Genomic DNA, 23,742 nt, shown 5'->3' on the forward strand with positions numbered 1-23,742 from the left:
ATTTAATGAGCCTGAAAAATAAGAAAATAACATATTTGTTGATTTTCTAACATTATGTAACACACATTCACTCTCTGCATGATAATTATGTAAGTAAAAACTCTATGAAAAACCTCATTGTAGAAGCATAGAATTGAATTTAACCTTTTCTTATAAAGCAGAAGCAATACATAGCCTGCATATTATCGATATTCCAAAAATAGGTAAAACAGTTACTTCTACTCTTCCACATAGTAAATGATTCATTATTACCTTTATTCACATCAGTTAATTTCTTGTCAATATGTGTATGATATCAATTATTTTACTTGTTTATTACCAATCCATCTTCAAGTCTTATTTATTTAAAATTACACTTTAATTTTAATTCAATTTATTTTCTGTGTGATATTTACTGTGATAAATTTAACCAAACATCTCAAATTTAAAATTAAGTAATTCCAAACGTTTGCCTGTAAATAGATTTTCCAAAGCTTACCATTGTACCACCACTAACTATACCGGCCAAAAAACTGGCTATCTCGTTTTAATTATCCCAGAAGGATGACCTTTGCAACCCTCGCTGGGGTGGGATTGTCCACCCTTTGCCAGGGTTGATTGCTATTCTCCCCAAGCATTGCCAGGTGCGCGGGTCATTGTGGCCATGATAATGATATGCGGTTGCCCCCCCCCCCCCCAATCTTTAATCCCCAACACCTGGGCCGAGGTACGCAATCGTCTTAACCCCCCCCCCCTGGGTAACTCGGAGGACAAAAGTCCCAAAGGTCAATGTCGAAGCGTGACTAAAAACTGTTATCCGGCTTAACGCTTCCATTGGGGTTTATTTTGAAGATTTGCTCCGCTTTAGCTGTTAAGTCTTTGAAATCCGTTACGTTATGGTGGGGCGTCTGAGAGTGGACGAACACTGCCTAGGGCGCTACTTGGTGCTTAGGAGGTGTGACGTTAATCTTGTTATAAGTTGGATTGTTCATTGCTTGAGTATCATTAAGTTTGGTGTGAATAAGTGAATAACTCGTATCAATATCACACGGTATTAGTAGATTGAATTATCAATAATTACTCTACTCTACTAGTATCAATAATACCAACAGATACTGCTAGTAATGGATAGTTGTAACATGTAGTAGTGTTAGACGAACAAAGTATCAAGAATTGTAAGTTTAGTGATTGTTAATAAGAGGATTTTTTTTTTTCAAAAAAAGAAATCATTTTACAGCACTGCTATATTTTGACAATTTATCTCCAAAAGGAAAGTCAAAATTTATATTTGATAACGTAACTACCTGAAAGATGAGAGTTTATGAAAACAATTACTATCTTTTTAGTACTAGTATTGAATTATAACATTTTCTTCCCGGTTAAACAATTGTAAAAATAAAAACATGTTTCTATACCTAATGGGAAATAATGAATAAATTACTGGCAGAGGGAGACTATATGGAAGATAGATGCAATACGTATTGAATAAACTGCTTTAGAATAATTTGCACGATCCTTCAGAATCCATTACAAATAACATTAATAATTAAAAACCTATAAGATATAAAAGTGTTATCAGCTATAATTAGGAACCTGCAACACCTCTAGTACATTTAGGAGACGCGTGCCGGCCGAGGTCTATCGTGTGCGGAGCCGACTGTACTGACCACACCCCCCACCACCTCACACAACCTTTATACTAATCACATTAATTAATATCTCTTAACTCTGCGCCACTGTGACACTATCACGGCAATCTCCCTCCCCTCGCCCCTCGTCCTGCAACCACCCACTCAATCACACACACAACACCCACACACACACGCACACACACACAGGGTGGAACAGATTATAACTTAGTTGTTTTACTTCGATTTTAGCTTTAAACGACACACAGTTGTATTTCATGATAAAGAAAATAAAAACTATCCTGGTTTAAGATACAGCTGTTATCGTTAAGTAACATGCTGTTAAGGAAATTCACTCTTCGTCCATTCATATCTTACTAGTAAACACGTTGCTCGAAATCAAGCAATTGGAAAGAAGTAAAGTAGTTATTTAAAAACAAATAAAAGTCATCATAATTTCCGATGAATTTAAAAGACTTTGAATTGAAAAATAATTAACAGCAATTAAATTATACAGCTGATCAAAATGTAAACAATTATGTTCTTCGTAAGGATAACATTCGTAAGGGAACTTTAACAGCCACTGGGGCAGAGCCCAAGGGACTTTTTCAAAAATGTAAGGTAATTTTTCAAATTACGTGACACTCTCTTTCCATTGAGACGTCAATGGATAAAATCGGTTAAGAAATGGCGAAGGAGTTCAACCGAGAAAGTTTCATGTAGCGTATTAATTATATAGATAGATTATACTCTTAAAGCGTTTGCTTGTATGTATGTATGTATGTATACGTCCACAAAGATCTCGAAAACGGCAACTTCCATCAAATGTTGTAAATAATTTATACCTGACCTAAAAACGTGTTAACTGCAGTTAAAACTGCCAACAAAAATTTGAATTACGTAAATAAATTAAAGTAAAATAAAGTGAAAGTCACAATTTGTTAACATTGGCCTTATGAGTTGCCAAGTAACCATGCTGGTTGAACAAAATAACAAGGAAAAAGTAAACAACAGACATATAACATGTGTTTATCACAAGCCATCCCTAGTATACTAGCAAATTACAAAATACAGTGCAATGGGAAAACATCAGTTGTTACTATTGAGCAAAGATTACACTGAAGATTACTCGATATAGGGGCACAATGGAAACAAACTATATGTCATGACTTGGTCCCCAGGTACTTTGTTTGAAATAAGCATCAGCTTCATACACATTTTATACTAGTGATATAAGAACACTTTTTAAATGTATAGTGTTACCTAGTTAAGTTCAATAAAAAATTATAATAAAGTGCACTATTAGTAGTTAACTAATAGTGCTACATATAAACAGCTTTCTTCATTCAATTATAAATTTTACTGAGTGTGATTTACTTTGATTATAATGAGGTCTAGAATTGGATTACAATTATGTTGTGGCGAGATTTGAACCTGGGACCTTGGGGACCGAAGATCCGCGCTCTACCACAAGACAGAGTCGCCCGCTCTTCTTAAAATATATATAATTAATTTATCTATATATCAGTTAAACTATCGTAACTGAATCCAAATTACCTTCAAACGAGTTTTAAACAGTTAACAGACTTTAATAAAGAGTGGATTCATGTTTAACCAATCAAACCCTGAGCCTTTTCTTCATTTTGATCGGAAACATTCTGAGTCGTAGACGACCATTAACACTATGTTCACAGGCAATCAGAAATTAAAATGTACGATTAAAAAAAAACTTTTTTATCAAACAATTCTCTCTAGTTAATAATCTAAAAAACAGTGTAGTGTTTCCAACTGCAACGTTATGCATTAACTCCTCGCCCAACCTCACAATCACGTAGTTTCCCTCCAAATTCGCAACCTCTGCTGCTGATTACCCGGGTGATCACCACTAACCAGGCGGAAGCGTCGGAAACTTCGTTGCCAAACATAATCAATGGAGCGACAATTAAATAACGCCAACAAAACTTGTACTGACGATCGGAACAATTGGATTGTCAGTGATTGTGTAAGGCAATCAACCTACATTGTAATGTCGGGCTGATTGTTCGGTACAATCAGTTTAATTACATCAAAATGTAATGTGGCGGATGCGCTTTTGTCGCTGGCGCCATTCAAATTATTATAATTGTATCGATTAGGCATCGCGGTTTGGCAATTAGCAGTAATTAGAATGTTGCTTGGGGACGCGAAATCGAGCTTAGATTAATCGATTTGGGTTTTAATTAAACTATGTAAAATGAGTCATGTTGTTGCATCATAATTTATATTGGAATGGTTTTATCTGGCATTAATGAACGATATAAGTTGAAAAGGCTTCTTTTCATTAGGAAACCAGTTAAAGTTTATCAAGATGTATGCCAATTTATGGAAGGTTGGTTTTTGCCGGACAAAAAATGGACCCGGTTTGCTGTGTCGGACTTTTAAATTTAACTCCTCAAAAAATATATTTTCTTCTTTGGTGTATTGAGATCCAAAATTAAACTGACCAAACATTGTTGTTTATTCAAATAATTTATTAAGGCCAATTTAAAATTGAATTAATTTCTGGTAAGTTGTTTTACCTCTGAATTAGAGTAGACTCTAATTTGAGTAGACTTTTAGATTAGGACTGATTGAAGGTTATTTTAGATTTGTGTATTAATACGGAAGCTAATAACAAAGATCAAAACCTTTAAAAAACGAATTAGTAGACCATATTTTGAAGAGGAAATGAATTAGTGGCTCTATAATTGATAAACCTAAGTAACCTTCACATAAATTTTCTATGTAAACTTTTTAAATATATATACATCACCGTTTATATATTTTGAGTTTACACATTCAGTGTACGTTACTGTTCATAAAATGATGTAATCGGACATATATCAATATCACATCCTAATAGTTGTTTATTACAGTATGATTAGCATTGAAACATAATCGTCAAGAACATAAACTTAATAGTAGGAACCTTGAAAACGAAAAAGCTAATTTCCCATTGTTGAAATGATTCAACAATTACGATACATATCCCACAGGCAGGGCAGGAGGTAGTTTAGGTAAACAAGTTTTGTTTAGCATTATTTTGTACTTAAGTCTAAACACTTTGGGTGTCGTTTAAGTGAATCTGGGGCGATTACAAAACAAGACTAAATTACTCGTAACTCCAGCGTTATTAAACCCTCCGGGAGTTAAACCTGGGCCAATTATCTCAGTCACTACAGCTTCCTCCGGTAGTTTGTATATCGGCCACCATGACTACGAAACTTTGCCGCATAGGTGTACAATAGGTACCGTCTGTACAGTTTTTGTACGCTCGCAAAAACCTTGAACATATAGCTTCGACACCTAGGTGTTCATTGTTCAGGTACTGTGTATAGATAGTACGGACGCAAAACACTTGAATACGAGACTTCATCACCTAGGTGTACAATATGTTGTCTTTAGTTTGTACGCTCGCTACGCGTCAACAACATTGAATACGAGATGCTTCGTCGCATAGGTGTTACAGTTTTAATATATTGTTTGTACGGTAAAAAAAACCTTTATTGCAATACTTCGTCACCTGTGTGTACAATATGTATTGTGTGGGGTTTGTACAATCTCACCCACATTGACTTCGAGCTTTGAGACTTCGTCAACTAGGTGTACAACATGTATTTTGCATGCAAGTGTAAAGTTTTAAAATGTGTCATGCATTGTGTATTATTCGACATGATTAAATATCTGGTGTACTGCATGATCTTCAACCATTGTTGCACCAATGAAATAAAATATTATGTGTTAATTTGTGATATCCATTTGCATACATTGAGTTTTGTTTGGTGTACCTATATAAGTGCTGCAATGTATAACCTTCGACTCAATAAGTTTCTCTTTTACAATACTGTGCATGTGTAGTGCAGTCATATATTTAGTACGGTTTTCAGAAGTGTTCCACGAAATATTCGTGTAGGTTCTCGCACTAGTTTACACCTTTATCTGTTGCAAAGTGTTATGTTCTATTTCATGAGTTTGTTTCATGCTGTCCACTATACTCGGTATCTACTGCAGCCAAAGCCGTGAGCCACTTAATCAAATCACTACCAGCGTCGTCGGAAGTGGTGCCAATAATAGCGACGGTTGACTAATCTGGCTCGATTGCCGCTTCCTGCGTTGCGAGTGATGATCATGTTAACTACCTCCATCGACCGTTTAGGGTACTGCGTTACGGGGAAATTAATATTCCGTGAATTAATTATGTCTTTGGCAATTTTTCGCTACGACATAGCTCAATATGAAATAGAATGTGATTTGCATCTGAACGAAGCCCTTATACCGTATGTTTTTAATAATTATCGTTTATTTGCTTCTTATGTAGTAAAATAGTGTAGTAAAATTTATTTGCTTTGCATGTTTGTAGCACTCAAGCTACTGTACTTAAATCGACATAAGGGAAAAATATTTTAGTAACTATGTTATCATGTTTGTCTTATAAGTCTACAAATTATAATAATGAGAATCCTTATAACTACTTTAAACATTATAATCAATTCATCAACTGTATTTTATTGTTTAAATCAACAGCAAATTTTACAAAATGATTTAAATGCGAACAAGCCAATGGTTTTGAAATTCAAATTCATTATATCTTCTCATTCAATTGAAATAGTATTTTTACAAGATCAGTAAACAAGTGAAATTAAGTAGACGATAAACAATTTAGAACAACAAATACATAAGTAGTCTTTAAAAGCTTTGTTTGTCGTACTCGCTTCGTAATTTTAGATTATTAATTATATTATACGAAAGCAATTTTCTTTTCCAGACTGTTAAAAAATATTCGTACAACGTTAGAAAATAATTGAAAAATACCAATAAAACTTATACAATCTTCGAACTAATTGCCAACTAACTTATTTAATTACATCGTGATACAATTCAATTTTAATAGGATCGTTAACGAATGGAATGGATATTAGAGATTTATTACGTTATTAACTACTCGAATAATTAACTTTCTCGTTCAATCAAACAAATCTTTCTGCGCTCCAGCTTAAAACCCAATTACCGTAAAGAACGATTATTTTCTAGCAGTCGCTATGTAACTGCTGACAAAATAGTTAATTTGAATTCTTATAGCCCTAAGAAAGAGTTATTTAATTAGTTACCTATTTGTATCTGACGACTTTTATCAATGACATTGAGGCAACGATCGACGGAATTCAATATTTCATTATATTTCATGATGAATTATAAGTATATTTTTTAACGACGAAAAAAATGTAATTAAAAGTAGTGTAAGAGAGGTTTCTGATATGTAAATTTGTAGGGTAATATATATCTACAGATTGTAGTTACTATAATAAATATGTATTCAAGATATGTATTTACACTATATAATTTTCAGTTAATTAATTAAAGGATTAAGCTAGCTTACATCAGGTTATACATAGAGGTTTCTGGTATTGTGTGTAAATTAGTTGGAAAATATATATCTGCAACTTGTAGTTACTATATCAAGTAATAACTCAAATATGTATTTATGCTACATGACTTATAGTTCATTCATTAATTACCTTCTAACCGACATCTCGGTGTTTTTTAAGACAATACATTTACAAAAAATAACGTTTTTCAATATCCATTACCTGTGGATGATTCACTATAAGAGAAATCCTACGAGATCACACGGACGCGCAACGACTGATAACAGATTACGACAGCGGTTCACTGACAGAGCAGCCTACACGAGATGTTGACACAACGACGGCTCGTACACGACTGAATGCGACACCTGCGACTGTCACGACCCTGGTGGCGAGTCTGCGCACTACACCCCCCCACCACCTCAGCCACTCCTAGGGGAGGGGGGTAATGGGATTAGTTTTCCACCACCTTGTTTATTACTTGCACCTTCATGCCCATCGCCTTCTGATTTACTTAATCAATTACATTATTACCCTTATCCGATTGGCCGTACCTTTTGTTTTGCTCCCTTCGCCCATTACTCTGGCCACTCTTTCATTACGTAATTGCCTTAGCCAACACCCAGCCGTAATTGTCTAATGGTCAGGTATAAATACAATTAAGTCAACTGCAGAGCTACTGTGTTTCTCATTTAAGTTCCCGAAGTTGTAATTTTACTTTACAGGAATTTTTACCTAAGATTAATATTCGGTTTTGAAATCTTGTGCACGGTTTGGCACTGTATTCGGTGTAGTGTGGTAACAAAGTATCAATAAATAACTTTCAGATCATTGAATCAATAACCTAGGGCTTTTCTTCAAGATAAGAACGTTTAAGAACGTTCGATCACCTAATCATATTTCCTATACTTAATTTTTCATTTTTTTAATACATTTCCAATAGATTCATTTTGTTACAGTATAGTGTACACACAGTTTCTTATAATTTATATTAATATGATTCCCAGTTATATGACGTAGGATTTCCTTATTTCTGTCTTATTCAGCTGCTTCAGTTATAATTAATATTGTTTACTTTAGTTTGTTGTGATTTTTGTATAAATTATATTTGTGAATCAAATACAACTACATGAAAACTATTATTTAACACTGACACAACAGTGTTTTGGTGACGAGGATGGGATACACAAGTGTAACGTCATCAGGTACATCTAGATGGTCTTCTTTCAAAAGACGTCCCACAACAAAGTGCTCAAGAGCTGATTCGGGGAACGTTTTTCCGCAACGTGAGCAGATGCGGTTCTTTTCTACATACTGCCAAGCAGCTGTATCTATTGCAAACCCTGCAACTGTCTTCTGGTACATAAGGTCAGACCGTACTTGAGTGATCCAATTATGCACATCCTCAGACACAGTCCTAGTAGGAGTAAGGGTAGGAACCTGTTTTCCACTCTGAACGCTCTGTTCTTCATCAACAATCCTGTCACCTGTGCAAAGTTCTTCCTTTTGGGGCGAGAGCTCCATTGCGGTATCATCATCACCACTAAAATCCATGGTTGAGTCGAAAAATCCAGCACACAATCGAAAGATTTCCTCTCCTTCATGAACTCCTACATCCTCAGACAACTGCACACCATCAAAACCCGGTATATCTTAAATGTTATAAAACACAGTAAAGCTATACTATACTATAATATACGGCTGGTTTTGGTCTTAAGGCCGTATCTACATTCGTGGGTTCGGCACAGTGAGTCTCTTTATTGATATCATCATTAGGAATTGAAAATAATATTTTCTGGTCTAGACCGTGGAACTGAAAGTACATTTGATTATCTTCAAACCGTCCTTCTTCGTTCAGTGTTAAGTACTTAGAGACATAGCAGTTGAAATCTTCTTCCTCAAAGACTTGATAAGGTCTTGTGACTTCTTGAAACTTATACTGTGAAGATAGTTTGGAAAAGTATAATCATTTTGATATATCTAGTTGAAACTTTTTGTAAATCTATGTTTAGTTATTTATTGCATTTTATTTTTTTCCGTCAACATTTGAAATATTTTTATGTAAACTAGATTCTTTAATCAAATTATGACGTTTTACACTCCAAGCCATATATAATAAAATAAGGAAATCGAATAAAAAAATTAAATTTGATTTTTGGTAAAAAAAAAAACTTTCATAGAGATATTCCGTCTCTAAGTATTACTATGTATCAAAGTAAGACAGCAAGATAGATGAATAAAATCACATCATGTAATCTAACAACTGAAAGATATTACTTAAAGATAATATATTACTTAAACACTCTATTGCAGTTTGTCTTTGAAGTTTCCACAGTGAAAAAGCAATAAGCTCTCAAGAGTGCTAATTAATTACACTATGAGGATAAAGTAATTTAGGGACAAAGACACCGGTGCTGAAACACCTAAAGAAATGATTCACATGGTTAAAAGGGATAATTAAAACCCTTTTAAAGTAGATTCAACTGAGGGCTCCTGCATTAGGGTAAATTAAAAAGTTTCCGGTGACGTCTCCTTTGTTTTTTTTTCGAGGCGGTTATAAAAGATAGCTTTTAAAGAGTCGAGTGGCTTAGGCTTCATCCATCTAAGGCTTTGTACTTGCCGCTTCCATTAGCGCCTGCCTTGCAATGTGGGAAATGAGAAATGAAGACAATTGAATGTGAAAAATTAGGGGCAGAAAATTTAGACAATAGATTAAGTCGAGTGTAGACAATAGACAGTAACCCATAGTAAGTATATTTTTAGTGGTGATATTATTCGAACTTTTTTGTTGATAGATTCAACACAGAGCTACAAGTTAAAACTGCTTAAGTGGGCGATATATGTGAGTGGTTGGTCGCTATTTCAGGCACATTCGAGCATCTCAATTAGTACAGGCTAGACCATCGGTTATCTCAGGCCTTCCATTACGCATTAGAGTGGAGGCCTCAGAATGGTTCATCTTGAGTACTAAGTGCTCCACATGCTCCAAGTACTAAGGCGGTGCAGTGTTAATTCAAACATGTAGGATAACACTTCTAATTTAGTCTTTATGTTCAGTAGTTGCGTCACAGTAGGATTAGAACCCTTAAGAGAATGGTGTTGGTTTTAAATATAGTTTAGGAGATAGTTACACATCAATCATTGATTTTAGAAGCTAATCTCTGTTGAGTACCCTAAATTTATCCAGACAGAAATAATTTTGTCTCATAGTTCAACTTGCAGGCATATTTAGCTTGCAATGTGTTATTGAAGAACTTCGATGTTTCGATAAAGTGATTTAGTGATTAATTTTGAAGGTATCCAATCTTACAGCAGACTATCTTACATTAACTCATTTTCCTGTCCCACAATCTCCAGCTAGTGGTGTGTCGTATACTCTCCTGACGCGCCGCCGCAACTACAAATTGGAAAGATGATTACAAAGTCACGGTTCTCGCTTCAACTTTTAAGGGTCCCATTTTCATAAGCGCAGCGACATCGACAGCCGCGTAATGGTGTCACCACACTACGCTCCCCCCCCCCCCAATCACTATCTTACTCACACACTTAACTGCAACAGCTGAGGAAAATTGTTGAGAACTGTTACAGACATCTCTCACGAACGGCGTTTTTCTCATTAGTATAAACGTGTTTTTTCTCATCGAAGTGTTTTATAATAAAAGTATTAAAAATTAATACGAATCTAGACACAACACACTTGCGTGTATACAACTACTTTATTATAAATAAACTCAAATAACTTGGGGAGAGGGTGGCTCATAGCGCGATGGAGTGTGAAACCAATGCGGCGATATTGAGGGTTTCGAATTTAAATATATCCGTGTAGACAATTTTTGTACTGTACTGGTCCACCTCATGGTTTGCTAGGTATTATCCACACACAGACCTTTGAGGTTAATGTAGACAGGCTAATGTTTCCAATCTCTTTAAAATAACAATTTTTAATATTCCTTCCAAAAACGTTAAGATCTTATGAAACTGTACAACTTAAGCTAGGACTTGGAAATTAACGGTGCTGTTTAGAAGTCTATACTGACTGTTGTACGAGTAGAAAAGCATTCTGGCCATTTAGAAAACATTTGTCTATGAAGGAATTACACGATTAAAGGGATAAAAGGCAACATGAATTGTTTGAAAACTGTTATTGGGTATTAACAATTTCAATTTCTACGCGCAATTTTGTATTGAGCTATACAATCAATACTAAATCCTTTTTGTTCTTATTTAAACTAAGAATTGTCCTTAAAGTTAAGCCTGGATGATAAGTTCATATAAGAAAATACGACTTCTAAGATTTGTCTGGAAATAATCATACTTGTTACTAATGTAGGAAGATATTTATTCCGTGGTAATTACTTTTCTTTGAAATAGATACGTAATGGTCTCCAGTATTCTGCTGTTATAGATGTTTAAAATATACTCCATATACACGACCACAAAGTTCTAACTGCCTCAGTCCATTTCCTCATAGTGAACTCAAGACTGTGATAATGCGTCAGACCCATCAACATCGTTATAGTGGATATAACGCATTCTACTTTATCAGAGTCTCCCTCCATCTTCCATTTCCTCATCCATTCATCCAACCATGGCTGAGTGACTGACCATCCATTACTTGATACACCTCCATCACATGAGAACTAAACTTCGAGTTGAGCTGCTGAGCAACACAACTCATGTAATTCTCCAAGCCCCCTTGTATTTTCCAAACCTCATATATTACCTGAGCTTTGACTCTCAATGTTCTTATAGGGCACAACATAGTTTTTTTTTATAGACTTAAAGGCGAGAGAGACTACAATAAAAACCAAATAAAACATATTTTATAATATTGACTTTTAAGAAATAAATAGTTTAAAGCATTCATATTAATTATCAGTCATTGAGATTAGGATACCACCTATGTATTTTAACCCAAATGAACTAGTGCACCTGTTGCTCGAATTCGAGCGATTGCAAAGTATTACAGGCGTTATTTCAAAACCAATAACAGTCATAATTCCGATGACATAAAAGATTCAACTCAAAGATAATGTAATCAATCACTCAACTCTAGTTAACGAAGCTGAAAACGAACTCACTCTGAAAACGACTTGTGTGTATCATGTGTTTATTATGAACAGCTGTTTTAGTATACAAATTATTCGTCTGTTTAAGTAAACAACATATTTTTTTCTTGAGAAATACATTGGGATTTTGATGGCCTGTTGGGAAAAAATTATTCACCCCCACTCCCTACCCTGTTAAAGGGGTTAAAAACTGTAGTTGAAGTAAAAATTTGCGGAGCCTATGTTAACAATCAGTTCTACAAACAGAATATTTCTATCTATTCCGGTTTTAAAAATACAGATTTGTTTCCATATTTGCGAAATTGGTGCTTTTTCACATACAGTAAATCAAATTTTGGAATACCTGCCATTTTGGCTAGGGGTGAGATATCCACCTCCGGTTTGCGTCATTGTGTTTCTTTTGACAACTCCTTCAAAATGAGGAGTCACTCAATAGGGGTTGCTATTTGTAAAAAAATAAGTCACCCCCTGGACCCTACCCCCTTTCCTGTTAGGGGGGTTAACAAATATTTTTGATGTAATAAATTACTGAACCTTTGTTGACAATCAACACCACAAACAGAATAATTCTATCTATTTCGGTTCAAACAACACAGATTTGTTTCAATACTTAATTTAAACACTGTATAAAAACTAATAGTCACCAAAGTTTTCATTCTGTACTTTATCTTTCTACAGTAAATATACAGTATGCATCCCTACATAGATTGAATCTTCTGCAATAATTCGTAAATTATAGAGACCCAAAAATAGAAATATTTTTATGTCTTTGGTTCACACTAATAATTTAAACTTTTAAGCATTTTTCTATACATTAAATTCTCGACCTATTACTACTTATCATGGCAATTTCATGTTACTATTGCTATGGAGAAGGGTAGAATGGGGCGAGTTTATAGTTACGTAGGGTCGGATAAAGGGCAGCTACTGTAATGTCAGGTTTGCGGTACCGGCGAATGCGGGAATGCTGGGGGGAGGGGGGGGGGGTAAGAGGTTTTAATTAATGTAATTAGTTGAGAGTTGAGCTTGTTTAGGGAGAGGGGGTAGTATAGTCGGTGTCACATTACTACAGACCACCGCTACGCCTTTGCATGGCTCGTGCCAATGCTTATGTAAAGCTGTCTTATTTAATTACCTCTGAGTTTTCACCTTTTGAACAGTTGGTTTGAATTTGCTTTAACAGTTGCTTCAATTGCTTTCACTAAATTTCTAAATAGTCCTTATGTTCCTGAGGGTTATGAAAAAATACAATGAAAATCCCTCTAAGAAGTTAAAAAATATAGTAAGCAGCATTTAGGTAACTCAAATTATATAATACTAAATAATTTAAAAGCAAAAGAAAATAAGTTTCACAGCTATAATATGTTTCACATAATTATATTATTTACTACAAGATGTAATTCTCTCGATTAAATATTACTATAATTAAGTATTATGCGAAAGGCTTGCTGCTAAGATTACTAAACTAAAGGGTTTAATAATTAAATTACTTTTACAACTATTCCAATGAAATCATTTCATTTGCTCTTGTGCTTAAAACATGTATTTATTATGTTTGGTGAACCGTTGAAATAAATAAATAAAATAAATAAATAACTACTTGAGGTTTGACTATTATACACTACGCACTGTCATAAATTGAAAAAAAAAAAACACTTTAACATGTTCCATTTGTAGACAGTTTTAAAACATAAATAATTATGAGAAAGGTATATAAAAGAAGGAGAACTTAATTTGAGCCACTGACATATTGCTACTGTAATTATAGTATATTTTCTGATATACTAACCTTCTAAACTTAAAGGGGAAAATCGAGATTCATCAACACTCTCTAGCAGACACTAATTCATCTAGGTTCTCTATGAGTAAAACACAGCAACAGATTATGGCCCATCAATTGAATGACACTCAAAATTCCAAAAGGTACTGGGGTTGATAATGCCGTTGACTTAGGTGTTGGTATATCCTACCTAATTGAGGAGTTGAGGAAATTTATAACATAATGGGGATGTTGTATGAGAAATTAGTGATAGACACGAGAAATATGATTTCATAACTGAAAAGTGTCGTGAAGAATTTTTTATTTTTTATATTTTAGAAATTTTGTACCACTTACGATTAAACGCATCAAATGGGAAATTTTTAACCTGGTCGTCAGTGTTCTTAAGTGGTCAATAAGTTACAGTTGAAGGATAAGAGGAAGGAATACACATTGAACAGTTGAGGAAATATGCTCACTAGTGCGAAGATTTTAAAAAGATAATTCTTTTTGAGTTCCTAACATTAAATACTCAACATAATATATTTATAAAAATTTCTACTGTTTTGTTTTTCTGCGCATTTTACGTGCCATCCGGTTTTGAGGATTAACGTCCGCACTATCCGTAGTATTATCCTGATAATCAGAACAATTCGTAAATTACAAGGGAAATATGGTTCGGATTCCACTATAAATTGTAGGTCCCTTAGTTGTCATTGGCTTCATGGGCTATTAACAGTCCTGCCTAAGGAACGTGCCGGTCTTATTCAGAATCAAGACTACAAGATCGCGCCACTCATCCTATACTCATATCATCTTCATTCATTCTTGGCTTAAAATACCTTCATTCGTATGGTCGCTATTTCAGATAAAAGTATAGTGTGTGTAGCGGAACCAATTCTTCTTAGATTTTCCATTAGTTGGGGGCCCAATAGCATTCTGCTTCAAAATTAGGCTCCCTTGGGATCGAACCGGCAACCTTTGGGTTTTAAAGCGAGTTCTATAACAACTCGGCACTCATATAATTATCAATATAACAGTTTTGTAGGTCATTTGTGTTACAATAATGGCATGATCGCAATGCAAGAGGTACACTTTATGAGTAAGTAAGAGAGATGGAAGATATGTGTACCCGTGTGTGAGTGAATGTGTGTGTGTGCTCAAGTAAGTGCGTTTTTGTGTGTCGGATGAATGAGAACAACGCGAAGGAGAGTGCGGATTGAGAAAGGCACTCAGCGCTTTTAAAGAGAAAAACTTTTATCACTTAACGTCATAAAACTACCCGACGCGGCCGACGCTCTTGGCTTCCAACGTTCTCAGCTCAACTTGACTTTATGTTCTCAACCTCTATAAATATTAGCTTTTAATTTTGTACTTGTTTAGCTAAATAAACCATACAATTACGAAGTAGAGGGGGTTTATGTGTACGTTTGTTCCGGCGTAAGTGAAGCCAACTAGATTAAGTCTTTACGAGTTCTTGAGCTTACAAAATACAAAGGCGTATTAGCGTAGTTATGTGTCTCCTCGGGCTCGGCCCTTTTGAACGGGCATTAACTGCGCCAATTTTTCATGGTAACATGCAGTACTTCATGGTAACATGCAGTACTTCATGGTAACATGCAGTACTTTATGGAAACATGCAGTTCTTCATGGTAGCGTTCATGGTGTCCCTTCATGGTGTTCTTCATGGTGCCATGGTGAGTCTGGTAGTCAGCTATTCTTGAATTGCGCCAACTACTCCAGGGACCCACCCGATACGTTCCTTAACTAAGCCAAGTGGCGGCCCTCTTCGACTGTATAATTGAGTAGGTACGGTTGGGTTAAATTAGGATGACACAAGGACATTCCTTCTGCCGGCAACTCACCCCTACGTGGCTTGGGCTTGGCGCAATTAAGGAACATTTTTTGGAACTTTCTAAGGGCTTGGCACAATTAATGCATGACCGCTCTTTAAACGCCTAAGATCAGGTGAATGCAGTATCCAAACAATATTTACGGACACAATAATAATACTGTATATTTGAATAGGTACGACACAATAATAATACTGTATATTTGAATAGGTACGGTTGGGTTAAATTAGGATGACACAAGGACATTCCTTCTGCTGGCAACTTACCCCTACGTGGCTTGGGCTTGGCTCAACTAAGCAACATTTTTGAAACTTTTTGAGGGCTTGGCACAATTAATGCACGACCGCTCTTTAAACGCCTAAGATCAGGTGAATGCAGTATCCAAACAATATTTACGGACACAATAATAATAGTAAAATTTTCGTTATTATATAAAATTATGTTGAACTACCATTTTCAAAAAAGTGTTCGATTTTAGAGTAGTTTTACATTAAAAATTACAAACCATGTCATAGGTAAAAATTTCAAATTAAATATACTGAATAACAATAATAGCTCAATTACTCTGGAAATACGTTGAAAGGTTACAAAATTACATCAATTGAACAAAGGAACGGCTAATTTTTATGATAGGTTGCTATGTATTGACGATGTTATCAATAATTTATTTTACAACCAAAATTTAACCAAAGATGGCATTTTCCTCAGGTGTGGTATCTCCAACGTTTACTCTAACTAAAATAACTAAATACTGTTTACAGGTATTTGTACATCACATAACTGCACTTTAGTTATCAAATAAAGACATCAACATCAAAAGGTAATTTACGAAAAAGTTAAAAATAAATTAAATTAAGTTATTAAACCTGGGTAAAACTTCAAACCAACAATTCATTATACAATTACTATACGAGTTGTTTCACAATTTTACAAAATGAAAACTAAATGCATCCTGGTCTTCCTACAATAAAGGTTTGACCCTCGACAAATAATCCATACATCTCATATATAATCAGTGCTAAAACAATGCATAACACAATTTGGCTGTTGGCAAACCTGTCAGTTGGTACTAATTGGACAACAATGTGAGAGCAAGTGTGCCAACCTCGGGGGACGTCGTAACGAGCCTCATCCACAGCAGTTGGTAGCCCTGTCAATTTGTCAGCTGATCTTTGTTAACTGTTTGTCTCTCCCTTGTTAGTTCTGTTGCTCCAATTATGTGATCCCTCAGGCGGCCTCGGCGTCGCTTACTTGATGAAAACTTCTTAAAATAAGTTGACATTTATAGAACACGTACCGTCACCTGTAAATCTTCTCTAATGATGTGTTTCGTGTTCGCTACAACTAGGTGTTGTTTATAGTCTGCGATTTGTTCTTGTCTTTTTCATAGATTTTCTACTAGTGCGGAGCTTTTGTGTTTACAATCTTACTCTGTAGTTTATTACGTGGGTATATATTATGTACCCGCATTTTTCAGCCAATCAATTTTAGGAGAACTACAACAAGAGTAGTCCTAGAAGCAATATAAGATATTTCAAGGCAGGGTTAAGTTAAAATTAAGACATACAGGGTGGCTGAAAAGTAACTTACACCCCCCTTAACTTTTCAACCATTTGAGATATTTGAAATCTGTTTGTGGCAACCTTCTTAGATATGAGGGGCTACAATTATTATGGTCAATTTTGAAAATTTTGCCTTAAGTGGGGTAACGGGGGTATGGGGTAGCTCAAAATTTTTAAATGACAATGATAGTCGAGTTTGGTTAGCATTTTACAGGTCTTGAAGAAACATACAAACTGACATAAAGAAAACCAAAATCGGCCCACTAATAAAAAAATGGCGCTCTAAAACTTTTCAAATCCAAATAATACATATTAGCGAAAACATTGTGTGCTGTAAAAGTATTTATTATATTTCTATGACATTGGTGTTCTAAGCTAAATTAATCTTACCACCACAAAGTACCCATCTTTCGACCAGATGTAGATGTGCCTTAAAGAAATATATTTTGGAGCGGTGGTATAAGCCAAGTATTACCATTAATCAGTAATGATAATAATAATATTAGCTACCGTAAAACGGGGTGACTTGAGCCCACTTTTGAACTTTGCTTGTTCATTAAAGTAAACCCATTAAGTATTTTTTTATAAATATTTTACAGTAAACTTAGTCTTGGTCTATTCTACAAATGTGTGGAATAAGATTTTTTTAAAGTTAGTGTAACTATTTAAAAAAAAAAAAAAAAAAAAATATGGGTGGGCTCAAGTCACCTCGTTGGTCGGGGTGACTTGAACCCAGCTATTATATTTCAATGCTATTCTAATGCACTAGACCCACTGCACTGACCCATGAGGTGACTTGAACCCACATATATAGCTGACTATTTTGGTATTTTTTTTAGATTAAAAATTCCTGTTTTTTTTTAGGTTTAATGACGGTAAGTGTAAAACAAAACACAAAGTTTTCGTCGAAACTGTAATAAATTTATAAAAAACTTACAGAAACATTTAAACAAATTTTACTTACCAAATATTGAAGATCTGAATATGATTAATCAGAAAAAGTCCACCAGCAATTTTTGAAAATATAAAAAAGTAATTTTTTCTGTAAATGAAATGTTGCCAATATCTCGTTCTAGTTAATCCGAACCGATTCGTCACTCCGAAATAGAAAACGTCACAATAGACATTTTGACAGTCATTAATAGACTAACTAAATGTAAAAATAACAAATTGTTTTTTATCTACACACTATTTACACTAGTAAATGCACTTGTTCTACTTTATGTCTTTGTCCATTAACCGCCACTTTTCCACTTCTGGAACGGCAAAAGATCCTCTGGCGGTAATGGGTGTGGGGCTGCTATTTTTCCTTTAACTTAACTGCTTTGCTGTACCAGCACTCATCTACCTTTTCTGGCCATTTCCAATTACTAGACCACATGAAATAATGAAAGTGTCTTATTTCATTACTAAACAAACGTTACGGTGCCACTTAAACACAGGTGGGCTCAAGTAACCCCAAAATCTGCCAAACTTGGTCATGATAAGGTAAACCCAGGTCATACTGACTTAAACCATTACATAATCAAACATGCTTCAACATGTTTGTGTTGTCAAGGAAATAATGAAATGGGGAAAAATAGTTTTATTTTCATTTAAGTGCAAAAACCCATTGTGCCGATAACCATTTTTCAACGTAATGAAATTCAGATTCGGACGTGTTAACATTATTACTTTTTATAATTATTAAAATGGACAGTTAAAATAATTGGAATCGTTTGTGGTGAAAGCTAATTAGGTAACCTTCAAATCGATATATAAAACCTTTTGATAAATCATTTAGGTTTTTGAAACAAAAATTCTAAACTTTTTCTTGCGTTTTGGGCTCAAGTCACCCCACTGGGCTCAAGTCACCCCGTTTTACGGTATGGGAAAAATTAAAATACGGTACGCTTTAAAAACCCTATTGTATATTTAGTTACCGACTGTGCATTTTTATTATATTAGTGTTTGATTTTTTCCAAAATTTTAGTTACATTCAATGTTTTTATTTGCTAATTGACAGTTTTACTAATTGTGTTATAATTTTGTGTTCGGAGTTTGCAATGTACATAAAATAGATAAATGTCGACTTGTTGCTGTGCATGGCTTTTATTTTTGCTTATTATAAAAGGAAAAATAAATAAACCATAGATTTGTCCAGAATATTAAAAACTGCTCTGCCAGTTATCGCTATAGCCGTTTTTCAAAGGCGTTATAATCTTTTAATCTTAAGTTATCTTTTATGACTTTTAAATAGTCGGGTAGTTTTTTGAACAATATGGGTCCTATATTTCGAGGGCGGGAACCTATGAAATCTAATCTTTGATACGTTGTCCAAAGTCGCTTAAGTCCAATTATTATTATTATGGACATGCGTGCCAGTTCCTCGTAACATGGATTACTTTTGAATGGAGAATACTTTCCAATGACATAATTTGATAAGAATTTGTTAAATTTCTAAATGCTTAAAATAAATATCGACATCATTTTATCTCCACTAAATTTACCATTCATATGAAATAGTTGTTTGAATGGCATAGCATTCAATAATACTATATTATTAGTTAAATAGTATGGACTATACTGTGCTACTTAAGACATTTTCACAAATTAATATGTGATTAATTTTTTTTATTGTCTGAATCTTTTGACATATTTATATTTACAACTCCACCATATCAGTTATTAAAACAATGTTTTACAACCTTATGAAAATTAAAATATTTAGTAAAAATAAACCATCAATGTAACCGCCCAAATCATATTATTGCCTCAAAACGCATTTCCATGAATCAATTCAAGTAATCGTCATATGTAAATTTATTATAGATTGATTTGAATGGTGCGAGAATAACATAATAAAAAAATATGTATTAAAATTAAAATTGCTTAAATGTTGTTCTACTTTACATTAACATGTTTAAAAATAAATTTACCAAGAGAATTATTTTATACTCATTTCAATTTGTATAAGTAATTTTAAATTTAATTAGTAATTAGTACCACAGTTACCAGAAATAAGTAATATATCGAAAATATAAGTTAATCTTTTTTATGTTTACTGTACATGTAACTATTTACAAAACATATTTTCTATGTCATTTTATTCGTATTTATAATGTTTTGTCAAGATTATTACCACGCAAAGCAAAGCAATTGGTAAATATTACCTTGAATTAGTAATTAATTGTGAATAAAAAGTAAACAATTCAAACAAATTATTTACGGTACATGTATTAATTTAACAAGCCAATTTTTATAACAATATATTTAATTCGCTACAAAGATTATTAATTTGCAAAACATTCACTAAATAGTATAGATATTCTGCTTACAAAATTGTAGTAAAACTTTCAATATGAGTAAACTATTAAAACATACATCTTCTATAATTTCAAAGTATTCACGCAATTCGAAATTTAAATACTAATATAATTTGTCCATACTATAAACATTAGTGTTAAAAAATTTGTAAATATTAAAACTTACCAAAAGGTGTAAGATCCGTCACAGGTTAGATCAATCCACGCTATTGTTGAAAATATATCGCAATGTTAGTAAGTCGCGATATATCACGGACAGCGCGGTACGGTTTAAACATCCAAGTATGCCACACAACACTAGCAACGACTGCTGACGCTAGACTGACGGTGTCTGGGTGTCAGCGCAGTGGCACGCTCCAGGGGGGGGGGGGGGGGTAGGGGGGCAATACCCCCCCACGAGGTGGTAATGGGATTAGTTTTCCACCATCACATTTATTACTCACACCTTCATGCCATTGCTTTCTGATTAACTTTATCAATTACCTTTATTACAGCAACAGTATTGCTTTTCTTTCGTAATTTGAATTTTAACTTTTCCATTCCCCCGTTTAGCGGTCTTGAGCTTTTAACGGGGTTCTTTTCAGTCCACATTTTCTTGGTGCGAAACATTTTTAATTTTTGTGAATCACTATCGGAGACTTTGGTCTATTGTTTATACTCACGTGTCGATTTTACTTCGATCATTACATTAAAGATTCGTCATACTTATATCGGCTGAAAGTAATCTTAAACTAAAAATTTATTGGTAGCAATTTCGAATGTTTTAGTGTTTGGAAAAGTATAACTTGTGTCCAACATTGATGATTGGTATCAGCAAATGTTGCAAAATTAATGGGCTGTAATTTGTTTTGTATATACTCATGTCAAATCACAAATAATAACAAATAGTAATAGGGTTGGACTGCATGTCATATGGGGTGGAAGTGCAGCAGTCATTCACTGTTACTGATTTAAAGACAGTACAAACCATTTTATCCCATGGTAATCTATGATTGGACAAATAGAGGAATCAAAAGAAGGTAAATAATTATGAAGAACGTTAAGACATCGACATTCGACTGTGATTGTAAAATGTCCGAATCGTTGTATTCTAACTGATCATTTTACCAATGTTATTTATGTAGGCTAAAAACAAAGCAGGGAGTACACTTGGTCCTGCTTTGTTTTTAGCCTACATAAATAACATTGGTAAATTAAATCTGCCTAACGGAAATATTTACTTATATGCAGACGACACCGCTCTTTTATTTCAGGGCGACAGTTGGGAGGAGGTGTATGAATCAGCTGAGCGAGGACTGTTAGTGGTCAAGAGTTGGTTTGATCAGAACAGGTTAACCGTTAATCTCACTAAAACTAAGTATATGGCTATTTCTTTACGGGCAAATAGTGACCCTCCAAATCTACAATTAAGAATGCATACTTGTGGCGGTGTTGTAGGATGTGTGGTATGTGAGCCGATCGAATTGGTGACGACGTTCAAATCAAATCAAATCAAATCAAATCAAATCAAATCATTTTATTTAGCTAAAATTAACAATACATATTGCATTAGCTAAGTCATGGTACAAACGTACATTTTTAAATTATAAATTTTTCCTTATAAAACTATTTACAGTAAGGTATTTACAAACTATGGCTAGACAAAAATCATTTACAAAGCTCAGCTGTCGCTATCTATACGCCAGGGTTTACAGCAGTCCAGTTTCTATGGTCCAAGAACTCTTGGATGCTGTAACAGGAGATATTAACTAACTGTCTTTTTATGCATCTTTTAAATTTTGAGTGGTCTGATTCCAATTTAAGATAAAGGGGAAGGCTATTATACAGTTTGATGCCATTGTAAAGAGTATGTTTTTTGAAGAAAGATGTAGCATGTTTAGGAATTGGCAAATTATGAAAATTTCGAAGTGAATATGGGCAGATGCGGAAGTTTTCTGGAAAAGTGAATAGAGGAAGATTTTGCTTGACTAAGATGAGGGTTTCAAGAATGTATATAGATGGAAGAGTTAGGATTTTTGATTCTGAGAAGAACTTTCTACATGATTTACGTTTGGGGAGAGATAAAATTGTTCGTACAGCCCATTTTAGCGAATTTCCCATATAGGGAATAAGCTATTACCGTAGTACTCATGGTAAGACCTGGACGCGGGACCGATTTTTTTTTTCGTTTTGAGGTCCCTAGAGGCCAAAAACACCATCCGTTCAAATTCATATATATATATATATATATATATATATTTATATATTTATATATTTATATATTTATATATTTATATATTTATATATATATATATGTGTCCGTCAGCACGATAACTCGAGCAAAAATGATCCGATTTTGATGAAATTTGGTACAAACGTGTAAACGTACGTTTATTCGAACGAGTTCGCGATCCAGCATGATCGGACCATGGGAACGGGGGTTTACGGGGGGTTTTATGGGGTAAAAATGGGTTTTTCCCATTTTTGACCCAAAAAACATAAAATTTAGCAATTTCTTTCCAAACCATTTTGTAGAGCTTAAAAAAACAAATAATTTAGTATATTGAAGCGTCATTATGCACCTAATAGTTACGGAGAAAATTCCAAAAAATTGTAAATTTAAAATTCCCATGTTATTCTTATGGAGAATAAGTAAACTGTTGTAGTTTGCTTGTTTATGAACATATTTTGATCAAATTTGGAAAATGTTTTTATTTCTTACTAACTATTTACATTTTACAAAAAAAAAACAGTTTTACCCTCCCTGATGCAGCAAACCTAAGTAGTTGTTAATCTAATTCTATTTAAATCGAGAATAAATGTTATATTTTTAAGTAGACATTTCAGTGTAAATCCAATCGGTCAAATGGAAATTCGCTTAGTCTGCAGGTTTGCTGCGGCGGGGGTATTTGGAATTTAAATAGAAATTTAGTTTTTAAACTTTCATAGCCCCATATAGGTATAGCATAAGCTAAATGAGGATATATCAGTCCGTAATATACGGATATTAGAACTTCGAAAGTAGACGGGTTCTTTAAACTACGTAGAACAAAAATTCCAGAACTGACTTTTCTTGAAACCTGCTTAATGTGATCTGAGAAATCAAGATGTTTATCTAGTGTCAGACCCAGAAACCTAACACTGTTAGTTGGATGAACTGTTGTGTCGTCCAGAAGTAGGCTGAATCCATTAGAGAGTCTCTTTGAAATAGAAAAGTGCAAAAG

General features: G+C 34.1%; 1 protein-coding gene across 3 annotated transcripts in view; it reads right to left on the reverse strand.

Annotated features, from left to right (window-relative positions):
• Positions 1–20,783, reverse strand: part of LOC128985956 (LIM domain only protein 3-like) — an 85,069-nt gene extending 64,286 nt beyond the window's left edge. For 2 of the 3 annotated variants that reach the window (XM_054405964.1, XM_054405962.1), the window contains exon 1: positions 7,214–7,347. The gene's annotated coding sequence lies outside the window, so the exon portion shown is untranslated. Of the gene's footprint in view, positions 1–7,213; positions 7,348–20,705 lie in introns of those variants that run through there. The other variant, XM_054405963.1, reaches the window with a different exon arrangement.
• Positions 20,784–23,742: the final 2,959 nt, after the last annotated feature.

Source organism: Macrosteles quadrilineatus, unplaced genomic scaffold, assembly GCF_028750875.1.
Source record: "Macrosteles quadrilineatus isolate MER2022 unplaced genomic scaffold, UCM_ALF_1.0 Scaffold_2__2_contigs__length_208266976, whole genome shotgun sequence".
NCBI lineage: Eukaryota > Metazoa > Arthropoda > Insecta > Hemiptera > Cicadellidae > Macrosteles > Macrosteles quadrilineatus.